This window comes from Hakea prostrata, chromosome 5, assembly GCF_041222555.1.
Source record: "Hakea prostrata isolate BN-2017 chromosome 5, UWA_Hpros_2, whole genome shotgun sequence".
Taxonomy (NCBI): Eukaryota; Viridiplantae; Streptophyta; class Magnoliopsida; order Proteales; family Proteaceae; genus Hakea; species Hakea prostrata.
Window position 1 is genome coordinate 36200551 of NC_142604.1, and position 19965 is coordinate 36220515.

A 19965-nucleotide genomic window follows, 5' to 3' on the forward strand; every position below is an offset into this window, starting at 1 on the left:
CCCGCTGGACTTTTTAATAGAATTCCAATACCGCTCCATCTTTATTACTCGAACCATCCACATATACCTCCCAAGTGGTTGGTATAATGGGATCCTCAATGGTGGGCTCCCCCGGTGCAGTAGTTTCTACTACAAAGTCGGCTAATGCCCGAGCCTTGATTGCAGTTCTCGGGCTTAAAGCTCACTTGGAACTCACCGAGCTCAACCGACCAGACACCATCCTTCCGCACAAATCAGGTTTGTTAAGAACTTTACTAAGAGGAAAAGTTGTAAATACCTCAATTGGATGAGCCCGAAAATATGGCCTTAGCTTCCCGGCGGCCATCATGAGAGCCGAGCCTCGCTTCTCAATCTGCGAATATCTCGTCTCCGCATCTAGCAACACGTGGCTTACATAGTAAATCGGCCACCGTTTTTTATCTTTCTCCCGAACAAGTACCGCACCGACCGCCGAAAGGGACGTCGCTAGATATAGCTGTAATATTTCCCCTTCTCTCCGGCCCCGGACAGATCGGTGGTTGTCCAAGTGCTTCTTTTAATTCCTCGAAAGCTTTTTGGCACTCTTCATCCACTTTGCTTCCTTATCGCCCTTCGAGTCTTTAAGTGCCTTGAAGAAAGGCAAACATTTTTCTCCGACTTGGAGATAAATCGATTTAAAGCAAAGCAACTCTCCCTCGTCAAACATTGTACATCCCGAACGGTTTTGGGAGCCTCCATATCAATCGAGCTTGTATTTTGGCAGATTAGCCTCAATTCCCCTCTCGTGATACCATGAAACCCAAAAATTTGCCCGAGGAGACTCCAAAGGCACATTTTTCTCGGGTTTAGCTTCATTTGATGTTTCCGCAAAGATCGAGAAAACCTCACCAAATCTGCAATATGATTTGCTTTTGTAAAGCTTTTCACTAGCATGTCGTCAACATAAGCTTCAACATTCTTTCCTATCAGCTCTTTGAAAATCTTGTTGACGGCCCTCTGATATGTTGCTCCTGCATTCTTCAAGCCAAAAGGCATGACCTTGTAATAATAGCTCTCACGATCAGTCATGAAAGCCGTATACTTCTCGTCCTCCTTATTCATAAGGATCTGATTATACCCTGAGGAGGCATCCATGAAACTTAAAGTTTCATATCCTGCAGCCGCATCTATCAAGAGGTCAATCCGAGGCAACGGGTAGCAATCTTTTGGGCAAGCTTTGTTTAGATCCGTGTAGTCCGTACACATCCTCCACTTCCCATTCGCCTTTTTCACCATCACCACGTTGGCCAACCAAGTTGGGCACTCGATTGGTTCTATGAAACCAGAATTCTTAAGTTTTTCAACAACTTTTCGAACGGCTTCATACTTTTCAATAGAGAAATTTCTTCTTTTCTGTATCACCGGTTTCGCCTTAGGGTCTATCCGAGTTTGTGCTCGCAATGGCCCGATTGATCCCGGGCATGTCCTCAGCAGACCATGCGAATACATCCTTATTCCGTTGAAGAAATAACTTCAACTCATCTTTAAACTCTTCCACTGCTCGGACCCGATATAAGTAATCTTTTTCTCGTCTTCGGTACACACCTGGATTTGCTCCAGCTTTCTCCACCGGTTCGGGCCTTTGCATCTCTCGTCTCTTCCCGATCATCTCGAACTTCTATGGGGAGGGCAGTAACCTTCCTCGGACCCTCCTTGTCTTTTAAATAGGCAACATAACACCGCCGAGAGATCTTCTCGGTCGAGGAGACTTGACCAATTCCCATATCGTCGGGAATTTTATCTTCGTGTGTTTTGTTGAAACAATAGCACCTATCTTGGATAAAGATGGTCGCCCGAGAATCATATTATAGGCTGGTAGTTCTCGAACCACCAAAAAATTGATTCGGACAGCTTGTTTCCTTAGGAAAACTTCCAATAGACAAATCCAACCGAACCGATCCTTCCGCTACCGCAGATGACCCCGCAAAGCCATATAGGTGTGTAGATGAAGGTTTCATCAAGTCCCGATCCACCTTCAATTTTTGATACACTTCGTAGGAAATTAGGTCAGCTGCAGCACTCGTATCAATCAAAACTCTATGCACTTCCCGCCGTGCAATCTCTACCTTGATGACTATAGCATCATCATGAGGTAAACAAACGTCTCTTTCGTCTTCCTCGCTAAAGGTGATAGAATCTTCACCATTCAGCCTTCTTCCGCTTCTCGCGCCTCTCCGGCTCCAACAAATTTGGATTTTGTTTTCGACTCCGGAATGATTCGGGCCCGGTCCCCCGAAGATGGTAAGGATCGGTGACCGAGTAGCAGCTTCAATCACCTCCTTGCCTTTTTTAGACTTCGGGGCCTCTCCTCGATCGTTCCGAACTAACCGAACGATCCCTCTTTGGAGCAGCCGCACGTGGCCCACGTGGCTCCTCCCTTCTCCCCGCTAACAAACCGGACAGATGTCCCCGAGATATCAATCACTCAATATCCGCCTTCGATGACGACAATCATTAGTATAATGACCATAGTCCTTGTGGAATCGGCAATACTTTTCCCGATCCCGCCGCTCTCCGGGTTTCAAAAGAATTTTAGGCGGCCACTTTAAAATATTTTTTCTTTTGAGGATATTCAAAATATCAGCCCGAGGAGCATTCAATGGAGTGTACTCACTTTTACCGGGGGATCTTTGGCGCCAAGGCTGGGATTTTCCAACCCGATCGCGAACATTTTTCTTTGGCTTCGCTTTCGTCGTCAGAGCCTTTTGTTCCTTATTGGAGACTTTATTATCTCCTTGGCGTGCATCTAGAATCTCCATGACTTCAGCCTCGCTTCTCGGCATCTCTCGTACCAACTCAAAGCATAAGTCGCAGGTATATCCCGTAGTAATAACTCCAGGAGTTTCCGATTAGTGAGTCCCGTGAATAGAGCAGTTCGGCTACTTGTTCATCCAAGTTTTCTATCTCCATCGTCACTTTGTTGAATCTTTTCGTAAACTCTCCGATTGATTCGCTTCTTTCCTTGTTTGACAAGAAACAAGGTTTCTTCCGTTTTCTTGACTCGTATCCCACTGGAATCGCCCTATGAATTGGCGCGCCAATTCGTCAAAGTTTACAATCCTTCCGAGGGGAGGTTCGAAAACCACTTTTGTGCTGCTCCAGCTTAGAGATGAACCAAAAACCCCGCATAAAATTTCATCGTAATTACCCGAAACTCGCCATGGTCTCGTTGGTAATAGCCGATGTGAGCCGTTGGATCTCCGGAGCCATCGAATGTTGAGAAGGTAGGCAAACGGAAGTTATGGGGAAACCGATATCCCGCAATTGGCTCAAGAAAAGGAGTCTTCCGAATGACTGAGTAAATATCCTAAGTTATTCTTCCCTTAGCCAACCGCCCTAATTTCTCATTGATGTTGGCCAATTCTTGACCAATCTGGGTCGGGTGATCTTCAGCAATATGATCACGACCTCGATTAACATGATCATCCCGTGCTACTCGATCATCACGAACAGCCCGTCCTTCCCGAGCATTCCTCTCTTCACGAACTGCTCGATCATCACGAACGGTTCTTCCGACAATGGGTGAGTGAGTTCTTACCCCGTATCCAACCTTGTGTTTGAATCAGCTTGTACTCTCTTGCGGTCTGTCGAACCGTTCGCCTCGCCTCGGTTGATCATCGATCCTCCAAAGTCCTCGGTCTCCTTCATGGAAATTCTGTTCAACATTCCGGTCTTCAGCCAGCTCTCGGTCATGTGGCAATGCACGTCTCCCCGAATCGCGCTGATCGTGCTCTTGTGGTAAAACCACTCGTCTGGTGAGCATGCGGAGTGCTTGGCTCACCTCCAAGAGTTGAATCTTTACCTGATCCAATTGATCTTGGATTGTATCAGGAGGAGGATTACGTCCCTCCCGGCCATCATCCACCTCGATAGGATTTTGGCTTTCCGGGGAATATCCGGATTATTCACCCTGTATCCGAACACCGGAATTGCGTTGTGCAGCGGCTGCTGCGGCTGCTGATCTAGTCACCATGGCTTTTCAAGTCGTTCCCACAGACGGCGCCAATTGATGCGTCCAAAATCTGCTCAGCCCTTGGATCTCCACGTGATGTCCTGCAAAGCAAAAGCGTCAGATGTGGCCCGACCGCTGGGGTCGGGAGTCCACCTCCGAAGGCTAAGTCAGTTGATGAACTTAATCACAAACGGCTCTTCTAGAAGCATAGAGCTAAGGAATGAAGAACTGGGAAAGGTGATCTAGATAGCAGATCGCTGATAGTTTAGGTCTATCCGTATGTATCTGAACCTGAGTCTCAGATAGTATTCTTTTCGATCGATTGATCCGTCCCTCACCTTGTATGGTAGTGAGGTTTATATAGAGTGTACCTTCGAATCTCCTTCGTTGGATGCACTTGAGCCTTCTTCGGGTAGTCGTTGGATCTTATCAGTTAGATCCATTGAGCGATAGACTTCTAATAGTTTGGGCTAGTAGAGGACTCCTGAGATAACCTTTAGGTTATGTGATGGTTATCCCTTCGATAATGATTATCCGCAGCCGTCAGTTTGAGTCTGCCATCATCAGGGTGATTACCCTAATCCATAAGTAAGATTAGGGCACGCTTGCAGCCGAATAAGCTTTCTTCTTCAACAAGCCATCTTCCGGATCCGGTTCACTCGGGAGCGATTCGGTTTTCTCCGTCTCGACCGGGGTCGAGGGTCGGACCAGGTATGAACCCGGTCTGATCATAAACTCTCCATATCACATTGTCATACCAAATTTCCAGGTCTATTGCTCGGTCATACCAAGTTGCCAAGTCAATTGCTCGGTATAGAGTAATTCTAGTCATATGACCAAGTAACTGTTCGTCAACAATTGCTCAGTTACAACTCAATCTGTGAAACCCAGCCCTAACCTTGACCCGGAAACCTTGTTATTTGTAGGTCCAGTGACCCGAAGTAAAGTAAGAAGTCAGCTTTGGGCCATCCCAGTGGAGGACTTGGTGTCTGGCTTTGAATCCATGAGAGTTGATGATGAGGTTCTATTTATGGAAACTGAATCTTGATGAAGATCGGATAAGTTGATGGACTTGGAGAGCTCTCTATCATGGTTTGAAGGCATTTCTACCTATTAGGTAAGTCATTTGATATGTGTGCAAAACCCCTTTAGGATTGGATTTGATCTGGGTCTTCAATTCCCTGTTTAGGAGTTACTGAACTGATTGGTAGACTGATTGGTCGACTGGACCAGTCGACCAATCCACTCGACCAATGGGTTCTGTCTTTGGCAATTAGGTCTTGCTTGCTCTATTTAAGTCCAATCTCGAGTCTACTTCGTATTTTCTGCCTCCAAACTCTTTGGAACGAACCAAAGACCTCTGCAAGTCATCTCCCTTGCATCCTTGGTGTTTATCTTGACGGATCTTCGTCAAAACTCTTCCTTTTGCATCAAAGGTATGTCTACACTCTCTTCTTCTCCTCCATCTCTGTTTTTCTTTTCTTTTTGAGTTAAGACAGTAGAGGAGATGCTGCATTCTCTGTTGCAAACATCTCTGGACTTGTCTCTCATGATCATCCTAAGGATTAATGGCTAATGCAATGATCTTAACCATGATCATTGCAAGCTTTTGAAGGAATCATGATCAAATCATGATCTTGTCTTTGTTCATCTTTTGATTCAAATTCTGATCTTCTTAGATCTGCTATATTGATCATGTTAGTAGTCAATTGCTGTGTTTTCTTTACATGATCCATGATCTATCAATCTCTAGTTGTTTCTCTTCTACCATACCATGCTTTCTTCATGAATCATGATAGTTACATCTATGGTAGGTTTTGTTTCCTTATTTAGATTTTTGCTCTGAGGTCTATTTTCTTGAAGATCTAAGTATGCCTTCCATGATATCTTTATCTGAATCAATGATTCATTCTCCTATTGTTCTTGTCTATGACTTCTATCTTGAATTCTTCAAGAACCATGATTGATCTAATTATGGTAACTTTTTGTTTCCTAATTTGTATCTTGAAGACTTGATTCGATTAGTGTTTTGAGGTCCCCTATATGTTAGGATACTACTAATGTAGTTTACCCCTTGTTTAGTACCCTTTTGAACCACCAAATTCGGATCTTATATCTTAAAACTTTGATTTTGTAGGCTACTGTCTTCATTGGTCGACTGGGGCGATAGACCAATCCAATCGACCAATGAGTACAAAGCAACTCCGGATTTGGTCTGTTTTGGATGTTTTGGTATCTTTTCTGTTAGGGATCTTTCCTAATATGTTGTATACACTTGTTTAGGACCTTCTTCTCAAGTTTGTCAAGATCTTACTTGATTTCTTAGGATTCCTTTGCAAGTTATAAAAGGTAAGGATGGTTACTTCTTTAACAACATAAATTGCATATCTTAGTTTCTATATTTGAATCTTGCTAATTTATTTCTTTAATTAGATTCTTATAATGTTATACTACTGTGGTACTATCTTGATATCAGTAGCATTACTTATTTATATTGAATTGACTCATGTATGATTTACTTACCAGTTATATACAAGTTGATTTTAATTATTGATTTCTTTCCATATATGAAGTTACCATATATGTGATGTTATGAATTGATGCTTGTGTATGCTTAAGTATGGTTTGGAAAGGAGAGGTGTCCTTTTGACACTTCTGTCCTTGGACTACTACGGGAATATTATGGGATGTTTCCGGAGATGCCCTCTGGACACCTTCCTAAATTGTTGGATGACATATTTAGGACTGTCTAGTAGTGTTTGGCTAGGATGCCCCGTTATGTCAGACCCTAATCGGAGGGGTATTGAGACCGAACGACCCGTGGTAGCAATGGGGATTCATGGGCGCTCAAGACCGGTAACCAACCCGTGAGAGGACAGGAATCACATTGTGGGGGCCATTTATTGGTAGGGTTGCATATGGATGGACTTGGGCTCACGGGCGCTTAAGACCGGTAACCAACCCGTGAGAGGACGTGAGAGCTTCCCGTTTACCATATGTGGATGACCAATAGGGTTGTTGAGTCCGTAGTCAAGGACTATGAGGACTCTAGTGTGAAGGATACCGGAAAGGATCGTCAGGGACGAGGAATGGACATACCTGGATCTGACTTGATATAACTAAGTAGAAGACTTGCATTTGGCTAGGCTTTACCCTGACATGCACCGGTACTTAGACCAATGGTTATGTGAGAGAGTGGTGACCTATACCCCCAGCCATGGAATGTCCCGAGGGATGCCGGACCCATTACCAACTGATGATGAGTGAATGAGACTTTCCTAAAGAAGTACGGTGCTATGACTTAAAGCATGTCTGCCAATAGAGACCAGCATATATAGAGTTAGATTCATACATTCATTGTTTGTGTCATACCATATTGCATTTATGTTTGTTTTGTAATCCTGCCATTTATGTTATTATGGATTCAACTGCCTTACTGAGTTTCTTTGCAACTCATTCCTTTATTGTACAATGTTTGTTAGACTATTCTACAGGTTCTGAATATCAGGACTGCTCGTACGAAGAAGCGCAAGGAGAAGAGGCATATCTCCAGGAAGGTGATTGCGGTTACGACCATTACACTGAAGATCCCGCGAGTGGTTATGCTCCGTACGATGCTTAGTCCGACCATAGAGTGGAAGCGCCCTTGTGCCATTTATGAGATTTTTACTTATAGGGATATTGTCTTTAAGATTGAGAACAATTTAGTTACCTATTGTACTTGCTATTGGGATTAGATTCTATCCTGTTTATTCTCTTTTAGAACTACTTTACCGCTGGTTGTAGAGTGGGATTTTGCCTCACTTTACTTATCTGATTTAGATACTCTGATTATATTTAGTACTCTGATTTATATATGATTCATTCTTTCCTTATTTGGATCTATGGTTTATCTTTCGCACTTCGATTATTATTGTTCATGATTATGTTATTGTTTATGTGGGAGGTTGATTACTCGATACCTGATCTTCGGGCTGTGGATCACACTCTCGGGTATGCCAGTTAGGGTACCGGATGGGAGGATGTGACACAATCCCTCGGGCATTGTAACTTGGATTTCATTGAAGTTTTTATGCCTATCTTATTTAGGACTTTTTGTTGCCTAAGGATCTTAGGGCTTTTTTTATGCCCAAGGAGCTTAGGGTTTTTTTGTGCCTATGGAACTTAGGGCTTTTTTGTGCCTAAGGAGCTTATGTTTGTTTGTTTTGTTTTGTTTTGTTTTTTTGTTTTGTTTGTATGTTTGTATGTTTTTGTTTTGTTTTGTTTTTTTTTGTTTTTTTTTTTGTTTTTTTGTTTTTGTTTTGGCCTAAGGAGCTTAGGGCTTTTTTTTGTGCCTAAGGAACTTAGGGCTTTTTTGTGCCTAAGGAGCTTAGGGCTTTTTTGGTGCCTAAGGAGTTTAGGGCTTTTTTTGTGCCTAAGGAGCTTAGGGCTTTTTCGTTTATGGCCAGCCAAATTGAAGTAGAGATCATATAGTAAATAACATGGCTCTTTTCGTTTGTTTGATGAAGTAAATTTGAAGTTTGAGGGTTAAAACCCTATCGTAGCAGCTACATACTGAAGTAAATAACAAAATTGAAGTAAATAACAAAATTTGAAGCGTCTGTGATGTTCGTGGAAGCTATGCTTATTGATAGTATTTTCGGAGATTGTTTGAATTCCATGATTGAGGGACTTTGTCGCTTGTTTTTGGATCTTGTAAGTGATACGCTCCTGGAGCAACTTGACATATGATTATGTATGGTCCCTCCCAATTTGGGGATAGTTTCCCCTGATTGGTTGGGTCTAAAGCAGCCATTCGACGAAGTACGAGTTTGCCGGGGAACTATTGTTCGTTTCGAACTTTTGCATTGTAATATGTTGCTATTCTTCGTTGATATTCTTCGAGTCGAAACTGTGCTTTGTCTCTTATTTCATCGATTAGATCCAGACTAGTTTACATTCCTTCGATGTTTGCTTCTTCTTCAAATTATTTTTTCCTGGAGTGATCCGATTTGAACTTCCACCAGGATTCTTGCCTCTGCTCCATTGTCTAATCGAAATGGTGACTCTCCTATGGTCGTTCTAGGTGTTGTTCGGTACGACCAGAGTACATTGGGTAACTCGTCCACCCACCGACCTTTGAGCTGGTTGACCCTTTTCTTGAGCTCGTCGAGCATAGTCCTGTTAGTGACTTCAATTTGGCTGTTACTCTGGGGATAGGCTACCGACGAGAATCGGTGTTCGATCCCTTATTCTTTACAAAATGCTAGGAAGGCTGCATTTTCAAATTATTTTGAATGGTCAGTTACTATTATCTTTGGGATTCCATACTAGTATAATATGTTGTGTTTGATGAAACACTCATTTGCTCGGTATTGATGGTTGCTAGGGGTTCTGCCTCTACCCATTTTGTGAAATAATCCGCTGCCACCACCAAGTATTCTCTTCCTTCTGATGCTTTTGGTAGTTTTCCTACCAGATCTATTCCCCACCTTGCGAAAGGTATCGGGGATAAAACTGATGTCAGGGAAAAATTGCAGGTATGTGTGAAATCTTTGCATGTGCCTGGCACTTGTCACATTTTTTTATGAAGTCTTTAGCATCTTCTTCCAAGGTCGGCCAGTAGAAACCTTGGTGTAAAGTTGTATTGGCTAGTGTCCGAGCTCCTACATGAGAACCACAGATCCCTTCATGTATCTGAGAACTTTTGTTGCTTCCAGTGGTTCCAGACATCTTAGAAGTGGTCGGGTGAGGGACCTTTTGTATAGCTGCCCGTCTTTGATCATGAATTGAGTTGCTCTTTGTTGTATTGCTCATGCAAGTTTCTTATTCTCCGGAAGCTGGTCGTTCTCCAAGTAGTTTATGATCGGCTCCATTCACCCTTGATCGGTTGATATTTGCATGTGCTCGACCATATTTATACTTGGACTTGCAAGCTCCTCCAGATAAACCACTGAAGTGTCAAGGTTCATGCCCTCCGTGGAAAAGCGAGATAGTGAATCTACCTGATCATTTTCTGCTCTTGGTACCTAAATAATTTCCAAATCTTTGAAGTATTGTTTGTAATTGTTGACCAGATTCATGTACTTCTTGATCCTTCTTTCTTTGGCTCCGTAAACTCCTTTTACTTGATTTACGATTAGCTATGAAATACTTTTGATTTCTAGATGTAGGATACCTAGAGCTTTAGCCAACTTGAGACCAGCTAACAGGGCCTCATATTCCACTTCATTATTAGAGGCTTTGAATCTAAAGCGAAGTGCATAATTTATCTTGAACCCACTAAGGCTTCGTAGAAGTAGACCTACTCCACTTCCTTGTGCATTGCTAGATCCATCGACAAATAAAATCCATTTTTTTTTATTGTCTTTGGAACAGTTTCAGTGTCTTCTTGTTTGAGCTATGGTATTTCAAGGATGAAGTCTATCAGGGCTTGAGCTTTGATGCTTGATCGGGGTTTGAATTCTATTTGATGCTAGCTCAGCTCTATTGCCCAGGTGACCAACCTCTCCGCCAAGTCTGGTCAGTGCAAAATCTTCTTCAAAGGTAAGTTTGTCATTACAACAATGGGGTGAGACTGGAAGTATGGGCGGAGTTTTCTAGCAGTAGTGATTAAAGCTAAGGCTTGCTTACTACCTCTAGGTGACAAGTCTCTGCATCATTTAAGACATGGCTGATGTAATAAACTGGATGATGTGTTTTACCCTCCTCTTGAACGAGCACTGCGCTAACAACAACCGGTGATGTAGCCAAGTATAGCTGTAACTCTTATTGGTTGGCCTCATGAGCAGCGGTGGTTGTGACAGTTTTTCTTTCAACTCTTCAAAGGCTCCTTGGCACTCTTGGTTCAAGATTTCACCCCTCTGACCGGCCATGTGTTTCAAAGCTTTAAAGAAAGATAAGCACTTTTCTCCTGATCGAGGTATGAACCTATTTAGTGCTGCCACCCAACCAGTTTAAGCATTGAATTTCTCGATGTTCTTTGGTGGCTTCATGTCCAAAATTGCTTTTATCTTCTCTAGATTAGCTTCAATTCCCCTCTGAGACACCATGAAACCAAGAAATTTCCTCATGAAACTCTAAAAGTGCAATTCTCAGGATTTAACTTCATTTAGTACTTTCAAAGTACATTAAATACTTCTCCTAGGTCAGCTAGGTGATCATTCTTGGAGGTGTTTTTTACGAGCATGTCATCTACATATACTTCCATGTTTCTGCCAATTTGATCACCAAAGATTTTGTTCACCGCTCTCTGGTAGGTTGCTCCAGTATTCTTGAGTCTGAATGGCATCACCTTGTAGTAGTAGCTATCCCTGTCAATCATGAAAGCTATATGCTTTTCATCATCTGGATGCATTAAGATTTGATTGTACTCGGAATAGGCATCCATGAAGCTGAGCATATCATGTCCAACAATTGCATCTATAAGAAGATCAATTCTAGGCAATGGGTAACAATCTTTTGGACAACCTTTGTTCAGGTCCATGTAGTCTGTGCACATTCGCCATTTTCCATTTGCGTTCTTGACCGTCACCACGTTGGCTAACCATGTTGGGTGATCAGTTCGCTTTATAAAGCCAGATTGCTTCAACTTTTATACTTCTATTCGGATGGCTTCATGTTTCTCTATAGAGAAATTCCATCTTTTCTGTAGACCGGAATTGCGTGATGGTCTATATATAGTTTATGCTCGGCTACACCTCTATCGATCCCTGGCATATCATCAGCCAACCAGGCAAATACATCAGCGTTTTGCTTTAAGAAGTGAGTTTGGATTTGAAATCCATTTCTTGCTCTGATCCGATCATGGTTCCTTGCATTTCTTGATTAGAATTCAAACAGATCATTTCTAGCTTCTCTACTGGTTCGGCTCTTTGTAATGTTTCTTTATCACGATCATCTCTGACCTCAACAGACATTGTTGAGTTTGTTTTCACCCTTTTTCGCATATAATTGTTGTAGGTCTGTCGGCTTGACTTCTGGTAAGCATTGCACTCTCCAATCCCTTCTGTGGTAGGGAACTTCATCTTCATATGTAATGTGAAATCCCCAAGATTTCTACCCCTTTAACCCGTGGCTTCGAGACCGAGAAAATCAGGCCTCGTGTCACATCCTCCCAGCCGGTACCCTATCTGGCATACCCGAGAGTGTGATCCACCGACCGAAGATCAAGTATCGAGTAATCAACCTCCCACATAAACAATAACATAATCATGAACAATAATAATAAAAGTGCGGAAGATAAACCATAGATCCAAATAAGGAAAGAATGAATCATATATAAATCAGAGTACTAGATATAGTCAGAGTGTCTAAATCAGATAAGTAAAGTGAGGCGAAATCCCACTCTACAACCAGCGGAAAAGTAGTTCTAAAAGAGAATAAGCAAGACAGAATCTAATCCCAGTAGCAGGTACAATGGGTAACTAAATTGTTCTCAACTTTATAGACAACATCCCTATAAGTATAAATCTCATAAACAGCACAAGGGCGCTTCCACTCAATGGTCGGACTAAGCATCGTACGGAGCATAACCACTCGCGGGATCTTCAGTGTAATTGTTGTAACTGCAATCACCTTCCTGGAGATATGCCTCTTCTCCTTGCGCTTCTTCATAGGGGCCTTCATAATATTCAAGACTGTGAGAATAGTCTAACAAACATTGTACAATAAAGGAATGAGTTTCAAAGAAACTCAAGAAGGCGATTAAATCCATAATAACATAAATGGCAGGATTTCAGAACAAACATAAATGCAATATGGTATGAGACAAACAATGAATGTATGAATCTAACTCTACATATGCTGGTCTCTATTGGCAGACATGCTTTAAGTCATAGCACCGTACTTCTTTAGGAAGGTCTCAATCACTCATCATCAGTTGGTAATGGGTCCGGCATCCCTCGGGACATTCCATGGTTGGGGGTATAGGTCACCACTCTCTCACATCACCATTGGTCTAAGTACCCGCGCATGTCAGGGTAAAGCCTAGCCAAATGCAAGTCTTCTACTTAGTTACATCAAGTCAAATCCAGATACGTCCATTCCTCGTCCCTGACGATCCTTTCCGGTATCCTTCACACTAGAGTCCTCATAGTCCCTGACTACGGACTCATCAACCCTACTGGTCATCCACATATGGTAAACGGGAAGCTCTCACGTCCTCTCACGGGTTGGTTACCGGTCTTAAGCGCCCGTGAGCCCAAGTCTATCCATATGCAACCCTACCAATAAATGGCCCCCACAATGTGATTCCTGTCCTCTCACGGGTTGGTTACCGGTCTTGAGCGCCCACAAATCCCCATTGCTACCATGGGTCGTTTGGTCTCAATACCCCTCCGATTAGGGTCTGACATAACGGGACATCCTAGCCCAACACTACTAGACAGTCCTAGATATGTCATCCAACAGTTTAGGAAGGTGTCCAGAGGGCATCTCCGGAAACATCCCATAATATTCCCGTAGTAGTCCAAGGACACAAGTGTCAAAAGGACACCTCTCCTTTCCAAACCATACTTAATCATACACAAGCATCAATTCATAACATCACATATATGGTAACATCATATATGGAAAGAAATCAATAATTACAATCACTTTGTATATAACTGGTAAGTAAATCATACATGAGTCAATTCAATATGAATAAGTAATGCTACTGATATCAAGACAGTACCTCAGTAGTATAACATTATAAGAATCTAATTAAAGAAATAACTTAACAAGATTCAAATATAGAAACTAAGATATGCAATTGATGTTGTTAAAGAAGTAACCATCCTTACCTTTTATAACTCGCAAAGGAATCCTAAGAAATCAAGTAAGATCTTGGCAAACTTGAGAAGAAGGTCCTAAACAAGTGTATACAACATATTAGGAAAGATCCCTAACAGAAAGATATCAAAACATCCAAAACAGACCAAATCTGGAGTTGCTGTACTCATTGGTCGAGTGGATTGGTCGACTGGTCCAGTCGACCAATCAGTCGACCAATGCAGACAGTAGCCTAAAAAAAACAGAGTTTTGAGATATAAAATCCGAATTTGGTGGTTCAAAAGGGTACTAATCAAGGGGTAAACTACATTAGTAGTATCCTAACATATAGGGGATCTCAAAACACTAATCAAATCAAGTCATCAAGATCCAAATTAGGAAACAAAAAGTTACCATAATTAGATCAATCATGGATCTTGAAGAATTCAAGATAGAAATCAAAGACAAGAACAATAGGAGAATGAATCATTGATTCAGGTAAAGGTATCATGAAAGGCATACTTAGATCTTCAAGAAAATAGGCCTAAGAGCATAAATCTAAATAAGGAAACAAAACCTACCATATATGTAACTATCATGATTCATGAAGAAAACATGGTATGGTAGAAGAGAAACAACTAGAGATTGATAGATCATGGATCATGAAAAGAAAACACAGCAATTGACTACTAACATGATCAATATAGAAGATCCAAGGAGATCAGAATTCAAATCAAAAGTTAAACAAAGACTAGATCATGGTTTGATCATGATTCCTTCAAAAGCTTGCAATGATCATGGTTAAGATCATTGTTTTAGCCATTAATCCTTAGGAAGATCATGAGAGACAAGTCCAGAGATGTTTGCAACAGAGAATGCAGCATCTCCTCTACTGTCACAACTCAAAAAGGAAAGAAAAACAGAGATGGAGGAGAAGAAGAGAGTGTAGACATACCTTTGATGCAAAAGGAAGAGTTTTGACCAAGATCAGTCAAGAAAATCACCAAGGATGCAAGGGAGATGACTTGCAGAGGTCTTTGGTTCGTTCCAAAGAGTTTGGAGGCAGCAAATACGAAGTAGACTCGAGATTGGACTTAAATAGAGCAAGCAAGACCTAATTGCCAAAGACAGCACCCATTGGTCGAGTGGATTGGTCAACTGGTCCAGTTGACCAATCAGTCGACCAATGCGACCAGCAATTCCAAAACAGGGAATTGAAGACCCAGATCAAATCCAATCCTAAAGGGGTTTTGCACACATATCAAGTGACTTACCTAATAGGTAGAAATGCCTTCAAACCATGATAGAGAGCACTCCAAGTCCATCAATTAATCCGATCTTCATCAAGATTCAGTTTCCATAAATAGAACTTCATCATCAACTCTCATGGATTCAAAGCCAGACAACAAGTCCTCCACTGGGATGGCCCAAAGCTGACTTCTTACTTTACTTCGGGTCACTGGACCTACAAATAACAAGGTTTCCGGGTCAAGGTTAGGGCTGGGTTTTACACCTCGAGTTGACGAAAAATGTGGGCCATTCAAGTGGAGCCCGAAGGGTTGGAAATGGGACCAATGTTGGTGGATGACCTTTGTGATGACTCAGCAACTCTCCTAAAGTTTAATTGAAGAGAAAAGATTAATCATGATGGTGTAAAAAGGGTGATCTTGGAACAGCCATAGATCGATGATGGAGAATCCAATTGACATGAATAAGGAATCAAAATGAAGAGCATCGAAAGACCTTTCCATCAAGCCAAAGATATCCCAATTTGGACTTCATTTGGCCCCTCAACCAGGGCCGGTTGGTCGGGCAGGTTGACCGCCCCCAACCCAGTTCGGGGCAGAATCGGGTTTTACCCTTTAAAACCCTATTATGAAGCTCTCTTTCACTCATACTCGCATTTTTTGTTGCTAGTACGAGGCTGAGGTTCAAGGAGCAGGAGAAACCAAAGGAGAGGAAGGTTCCTAACCATTCGGAAGCGTGCCGACACCCGAATCATAGCGAAATCGTTAGAAAAGGTGAGAATCCTCAAGCCCTCTTCTTTAAGCTTGGTTTCATGAGGTGTTCTTCACAATAAATGATATATTTGAGTGGTTGTTGCTTGTTAGGTCTATTGAATGCTTGAAAATAGTTTAATTTATGTTTCTCGTTAGTTTGTGTGGATCGTTGCAAACGATTTCGCGTTTTGACTCTCAGGGGTGCTCCCGGGCGACTTGCGAGAGCCAAAATTTGAGGCTTTTTGATCCAGAACAAATTTGATCAAATTGAAGGTATCCTTAGGACCATATTGCTGCCAATTAGACATTCCCAAAGTTTCGTTTCGATTCGACTTCGAATCGATTGTGAAATTTGATTTTCGCCGAAACTAGGTTGAGAAAGGTGGGTTCGAAACTAGTTGGCAAATTAGGCTTTTGTTGGGTGATTTTGGGAACTTTATTAAAACCCATTTGACTTTTAATTTATGTCTAATGATTCTCTTACATGATTAGGTTTATTTTTATTATAATCACCAACTCGTAAGTGTGACTTTGTGGAACAATGGAGAGCTTATGCTAACTAAAAAGGTGAGGAATATACTCAACATTATCTTGCATGTTTAATTATGTAATTAAATTTAATTATTGATATATTGCCTTGCTTTAATATTTATTATCTTGTGATTATGTGTGGGACTTTGCACAAATGAAAGGTAAGCAAGTATCTTTGCTTCTATTTTCAATATTCTTTGAAAACAATATGAAAATGTATGAGATGGATGAGATTGAATGGATTGAGTGTTTTCTTTTATTTTCAAATTCTAAATTATTGATATGAAGATATATGGATGATGTTGAATTAAATTACTCTTTTTATTTTATGTTTCAAACTAGGGTTGTGGGTTCGCCCATTACCCTGGTGAACTTACATGAGTATGCATCTAAACCTAAGTACATGAATGCTAAGTGTCTAGAAATGTTTGGCTAGGTAACCTCATGAGTACTACTACCCTTCCGGCAGGGGTATTGAAGCCGGTTAACCCGTGATGTTAGTGGCTGGGTCCTGAGCGTCAAGCAGACCCACTATCATCATAGAGAGGTAGGGTTACATATAATAGATAAGGGCTCCTAGGCGCTCAAGACCGGTAACATGATCCGTGGGAGGACATGGAGAGCATCATGTTCATTATATGTGGATGACCACCGAGTTAAGGAATGGGATCCAACAGATGCCTCCCGTTGAGGATTTCATTCATAGGTGGAAAGGTATTGAACCAAAAGGGCACTAGGCATGAGGGGAGATATCCGAATGTAGTACGAGACCATATGATTTTGCACTGGGCTAGGATTATCCTTGACACGCACCAATCTCATACCAAACGGTGATGTGAGAGAGTGGTGACCTATACCCCAACCATGGCTTGACAGGACTTTGCCCAACAACCGTGGAGAACCCAATAGACGTCTCTTGTTGAGGAAGAGTGACTGAGACCGCCCAAAGGAGATTGGTGTACAAACTTAATGTGTGTCTACCATAGAGACCTCATGATAGAGTTAGGAGCATAATATCATAATCATTCATACATCATATCACTATCATTAATTACATTATTGATACTCAAGCTATATGTGTGGTGTGGCATCTTGTGTACAAATACATGATATGATGTGCAATCTTGTGTACGAATGCATGATATGATGTGGAATTTTGTGGATGAATGTATGATAAAATGTTGAGTTGACCTCACTAAGTTCTGTTGAACTCATTCATTTTTATATGTCTGTTTCTATTAGAATATTCTGGCAGTTATTAGGACTCCTTCCAAGTGGAGGATTCGTCGCAGATAGGCTTTCTTGAAGAAGTGATTGAAGAAGATGTAGACTTGCATGGAGCTTCATGCCTGTGCAAGTACTATTCTTATGAGGTTGGATTCCATTAGGGAATCAATTTAGTTAAAATTCCGCTGCAACAAACTATGCTTCCTTCAAATTTTGATGTCCATTTTTATTAACTTTAGCTAATGGATGATTGTAACCTTTTGATAATCCAGATTTGATTACTTATTATTAGAACTTGATTTATTCTTATCTTTTTAATTATGCTATATCATGTGTTGTATGGAATTGTCATTGAACCTAGGTCTTGCGGTGTATCACCCCCATGGGTATTCGGGTATGGCCGGATCCGGCTGGGTGGGGTGTGACAGAGGTGGTATCAGAGACTTGGTTCATACAAGTCCTAACTCCATGTGATATGGTAGGGACATCCTTGAGTCATAGATCCAGATGTGACTTAAATCTTTCTTAGAAGTGAATAATAGAAAATTTGGATTAGAAACTTGAATAAATGAAGCATAAAATACCAAGTTTGAATAATGCACAATAATTAAAGTTTATGACTTGTACTTGGGTTGTAGTCATGGTTAAAGTTAAGTTGTCAGTTTTAAGTTATTGTGTATGTGTGTTGAGTTGTGAGTTGAGTCTTGAGTTGAAAGTTGTCGTTGTGAGTCATCTTTGTGGGTGAGTCTTTGTTGTGAGGTATTGTCGAGAGTAAGTTCTCATGAGTCTGAGTCGTGTTGTCGTCGTGTGTTGTCATATGAGTCTGAGTCAAGATTCGTTGTTGGGAGTAATGGTCGTGAGTGGTCGTTATGAGTTATAAGTCATAACTAAACATTTACAATTACTAATACAACAAAAGAAATGCATAATGTATAATAACCTAAGTGAGACAAACTGAATTTCATTAATCACATAAGAGGTTTTTACAAATCTGAAAGGAAATACATCTGTGAAAGCATAAAAGGAAACTCCTAGCACTATCTATTTAGGTGATTGACCCCGGTGATCTGTATAGTCTCTCCTGGATCTGAACTCCTTCTCCAGTCGTGCAAATCTTTCTCCCAATGTATACATATAGGACTTTATCCTCTCATGTCAAGCATTTATCCTCTAAGTGTAGAAGGAATCGATGATTGATGAGAAGCCACACCTGGAGTCTCAGAAGTCGTACGGAATTGAGAGCATTCAGCCGAAATCTCACAAATGGTATGTCAAGAGAGCCTACCTTTGGTTCTATGGAAGAGATGCCGCCGAACCTCGCTTCTGAGCGTTGCACATAGCTAGATTTAACTTAGGAAGTGTAAAAGAACTCCCCCCAAGGCAAGAGAGAAGGTAAAAAAAAAGGGGTGGAAAATGTTGAAAAAAAGAAAAAAAAAAGTGTTTTGGGGGATATGGGCGCACCTGCGCGTGCGCCACGCGGGCTGGCTGCGTGGCCCTTGCCTCTGGTAAAGAAACCAGAGGCAAGGAACCCCCGGTCGGACAGGCGACCGGCCCGACCCTCCTGCCCCAGGTTATATAAAAAAAATTTGAATTGTTTTTTTTTCTTTTCCTTTTGGGCCCCTGATTTCATAGACCCTCTCAGTCTCCTTTAATAAAAAAATTTTTTTTTTTTTTTAAAATTTTGAAAATTTTCTTCTTTTGGGCATCTGATTTCAAAAACCCCTAGTCCCCTTTAAAAAAAATTGAAATTTCTTTTTCCTTTGCCCCCTTATTCCAGAGACCCCTTGAAGTAGAAGAATAAATAAATAAATAAATAAAATTAGGGGGACCTTTGAAGCAGTTCAATTGGTATTTATGTTTGCCTTAAGCTCAAATGGTTGGCTGGCTTGAGGTTAAATACAAGAGATGGATGTATTGGACTTGTGCACTTGTGAAGTTGGATATGAAGGATTTTAGTGCAATCTTTGGCATGGACTGGCTGGTAGCTCACAAAGCAGTCATCTCATGTCTTGATGGGGAAAGTTCGATTTCATCCCGTTGATGGCCTTGTTTTCAAGTTCCTGGGTGATTTGGGGAAACATCGTGGAGAGACTATAGTGGAGGCACTCCAAGCGAAGGAATTAGTGGGGGGGGGGGTGCTAAACTATAGGCTTCCATAAAAGAAAAGAAGGAAGTGAAGTCCATTAAAGACGTTGAAGTAGTGAAGAACTTCAAGGATGTTTCCTGGCAAATTACTTGGAATACCCCCAAGAAGGGAGTTAGAGGTTGCCATTGAACTGGTACCCAAAGCTGCACCTATATCCAAAGCACCATATAGGATGGCACCCAGGGAGTTGAAGGAACTTCAAGGCCAACTAAAAGAGTTACTAGGGAGAGATTTCATCCAACCTAGTGTATCTTCTAGAGGAGCTCCGGTGTTGTTCATGAAGAAGAAGGATAGAAGTATGAGGATGTGTTTTGACTATAGAGAGTTGAACAAGCTTATTATCTAGAATTGATATCCTC